This window comes from Camelus ferus, chromosome 10 (assembly GCF_009834535.1).
Source record: "Camelus ferus isolate YT-003-E chromosome 10, BCGSAC_Cfer_1.0, whole genome shotgun sequence".
In the NCBI taxonomy this organism is placed as follows: domain Eukaryota; kingdom Metazoa; phylum Chordata; class Mammalia; order Artiodactyla; family Camelidae; genus Camelus; species Camelus ferus.
In genome coordinates, this window is record NC_045705.1 from 42,326,102 (window position 1) to 42,329,987 (window position 3,886).

Here is a 3,886-nt window from a genome sequence, read left to right on the forward strand (position 1 = left end):
GGAGAAACAGCGGAGAGAAAAGGAACTCTGGATGGCCGGCTGTGGCTAACTCGATGGGAATACAAAATAATGTATATACCATCTTCTGGAGTCTGTAACCACAACTGGACCTCTGTTAGGAGGTGATCTGGGTAAATGTTCAGCTGCTCATTGAGTGCTTGTGGAGTCAGAGGCCATCTATACCACTATGCTCTGATGACACATTCTTTTGGCTCTTTAAACACAGAATAACTCCTCAGGCATTTGCACTGTTTTTTCTGTCTCCCAAGTACATTTTCCCATCAATTCATCAAAATAACATCTTGCCTCAAATGTTAGTCCCCCTCAGAGGCCCTTCTCTGAATAACTGTGTTAGGGTAAAAACTAACTTAGCTGATGTAATAATGAGATTTCAAAATCTCATATTCTCTTACAGGTAGCAGTTGGTCTGTGTGGACACTCTGGCTCCCTGAGGTCACACAGGGACCTGACTTTCCTCTCTTTTTTTCTGCCATCTCTTGGACAGTGTCCTGGACCACTTTACAGGCAACCTTAAGCAGCTGAGACAGAATCTGCACACATCACTTGCACTCACATCTCCCCGGCAAGAACTTAATCACGTAACCACATCTAGCTGCTAGGGATACTAGGAAGTAAAATCTGCAGGTGAGCAACAATGTACTTTTATTCAGATGTTGTCATTTGAAGCTCAGGTGGCCATATTCCACGCCAAAGGACATTCCCATGCTTTCAGAAGAATGAAGTTTATCCGGAATCTTATTTCCCCATTTCCCCAGGGATTATGCCTTCATGGGCTACTATAGTATCTGGTCTCATTTCCTAATTTTAATTAATACTGACAAAATGTTTCTGGCTTAGTCTTTCAGAACTATCCATTGACACGCAAGCACTCCAACACAAATTACCTGCATATCTTTAAACTGAAAATCTGGTCAGATCTGTAAAACACATTGAGCTATTCACTTGCCTTTGTCTTCCAGATTCCTGGTTCTTTAGTTAGTCATGTCTGCAACTCAAGACTGCAATTTTACTGCCTGTGTGTTACTGTTCTGCCTCCCCTCCTGCACACAAGCACAAAAGACACTGCACAGTCCTTCTTACACTGCTGCTTACAGCACCATTTACAAATGAATCTGAGTTGGCTATTTGCCATCTGTCGCTACTTTAGCTTTTGATGACTTTCCATTAAGAATATGTCTTTTTGGACAGGAAGATGCTTTGTTCATTCAGGATTCCAATTTGAGGGGTTACATGTCTATCTTTCTGCAGAGTTTTTGCAGAGCTTGAAGTCAGCTTCAGTTATTTCAGCAACTCACAATCAAACACACTACAAGTAATTACATAAATACTGGATCAGCACCTCCTATACTACCTGACATATAACAGAAGCTCAATAAATTGTTTGTTAGATGAATTAATACATGTACAAACTTCATAGATATATTTTTCCAACCATCTTTTGGATAAATGTTATCTATATTTTACAGTTGCCTTGGCCACACTGATCAGAGAGCCAAATAGCAGTCACAAGTATAACAATCTAGCCTGCGAAAAGTCACCAAGTGACATTCAGGGCTATTTGGAACCATTATGTGCTGGCCTTGCCTTCTGAGCAGCAAGACAAACAGTTCTCCTCACAAGAGGATACTATAATTTCTCTACTCTGCTCCTCTAATTCATTAAAATTAAAATTTAAAAACCTGAATATCTTCCAGGGTCATCTTAACAGTTCTTGGTAGTTTGTGTGACTTCTTTGTTTAGAGCGCATGTAATTTCATGCCATGAATGGCTTGACATCCCTTCAAATACACTGCCAATTTGTTACATTTTGAGTGGACTTTAATATTTTGACTGATTTTGGATGGGAATAATTGGCTCACTTGATTTCACACACACACACACACACACACACACACACACACACACACACACACAAATTACAACCAATGTATGCAGGTTCCAGGATAGAATTACTAGCACGTATGTGGGGTCACACACAAGTTACATAGTGCCAGATACTGTCACATACACTACCTTGTCTAATTACGTCAAAGACAATCTCAGTGTCTTCCTTCTTCTACAAATTACCCAACTTTCGGACAACTTTTACAGAACTGACCTTTAATTTTGGTGTTGTGTGAATCTGTTTAAGGACAAACCTGTAATTTCAGCAACTGCCTAATTGCTTATTATAGAGTTGATTGATTACATTCCATGAAGAGCTTGCTGAAACCAGGAGCCATCTCATCCATCATTTATCACTTAGGGCCTGATACAGGGCATAGACTCAAAATATGTCTGTTGAAAGAGTAAGTGAGTGAATGACGTAAGAAACCAGTCACATTCCGTACTTCATGGTTACTCTTTATTCTACTAAATTTAGGAGGCACCGTGTGCTCCCTTATGATGCCATCAGTTAGGATGTTACCCTACTCAGTAAGTTTGACAAGCGCAGAAAAGAGCTAGAAGCAGGAAAACTGCATAAGCTAATAAGCTAGCCTTGCATAGTTGCTTGGATGACAACAGAAAACACAAGAGTACTCGATCAGAGACAAAAAGCTTTATCATCTACTAAAACATCAGTAGCAGTAGTATCAGCATAGTTGTACCAGCTCCACAACCTCTAAGTTCCATGGGGCAACAAGGAGGACCAGGTGGAGCCTCTGTGCCCAGTGAGGTGCACCACAGGAGAGGAGCCCTGGGATCAGGGAATCTACCGCTTTTATAGCAGCAGCGAGCAAGTGCGTTCTGTGACCAGGGCGAGAGCACATCACAGCACAGGTCCACATAGCGCATTCCTCACTTTGCAGAATTAGCAACTGCACAGAAAAGCCTGAGAAGTGGCACTTTCACAGAGAAAAAGCCTGGTCAGGACCTTATGCTTTCGGCTTTCATGGTAAGACACATAGGGAGTACGAGCTGCCCATGAGACTGAATCCAACACCAAGGAGCTGGGAGATACGTTCACGTTATGTAGTCACTTTGCAGAGAAGCCTGAGGTTCTCCGAGTCTTGTTGACGGTTATACGGTGATATTCCCAGGACAGAAACCCATTCCTCTAGACTTTAACTCCAACACTCTTCCCACGGCACTACCCTTGCTTCTCTATATTACTTTTGTTACTCAGACTCCTGATACCTGTACCATAATTTTCAACTACTAAACAAGATCCCTTACCTGCTTTATAGCCACAAAAGTAAGTGCTATGATACTGTGATGTGGTAACACTTCCAAAGCATATTGTGCTGAACACTGGTGCAGCAAAAAGGTGCTATGGGAAATCATTTAAACCTCAAATACGTGTAGAAAAGAGTGCATCCACTGACCCACAGCTGGAGAGTCACAGTGTAGGGAGAGTACTGCGTAAAGTTTAAGAGCATGGGTTCTGAAGTCAGGGAGATTTGAGTTCAAGATCTGCTTATTGAGTTTATTAGTTTCTTAGTTTCTTCCTTAAAAAATATAGGCGATAGTATCTTTTTCACAAATTTGATGGAAAGATTAAAGGAGGTAATGTATTTAAAGTGCTTGGTGCTTGCTTCAGCACCACATATACTAAAATTGGAACAATACAGAGAAGATTAGCATGATTAGCATGGCCCTTATGTAAGGATGATACACATTCGTTAAGCGTTCCATATTTTTGCTGTGCACCAGAAATTAACACCTAAACTGACTATATTTCAGTAAAAAAAAGATAAAATTGTATCCCGCCCCCCAAAAAGTGCTTGGCACATAGTCTGACATAGAGCCTAGCATGACTTAATAGGTAGCCATAATTAACACAGAATAAAGGCTCTGAGAAATCCTGCACTAAAGAAAAACCTAGCACATATTAAATTAGAGCTTCTCAATTATTTGGACCATAGAACAGTCAAATTATTTATTT

The 3,886-nt window shown here is 40.8% G+C and overlaps 1 pseudogene; it reads left to right on the forward strand.

Annotated features, from left to right (window-relative positions):
* Nucleotides 1–3,528: 3,528 nt before the first annotated feature.
* LOC116666748 lies at nucleotides 3,529–3,642 on the forward strand (annotated as a pseudogene).
* The last annotated feature ends 244 nt before the right edge of the window (nucleotides 3,643–3,886 follow it).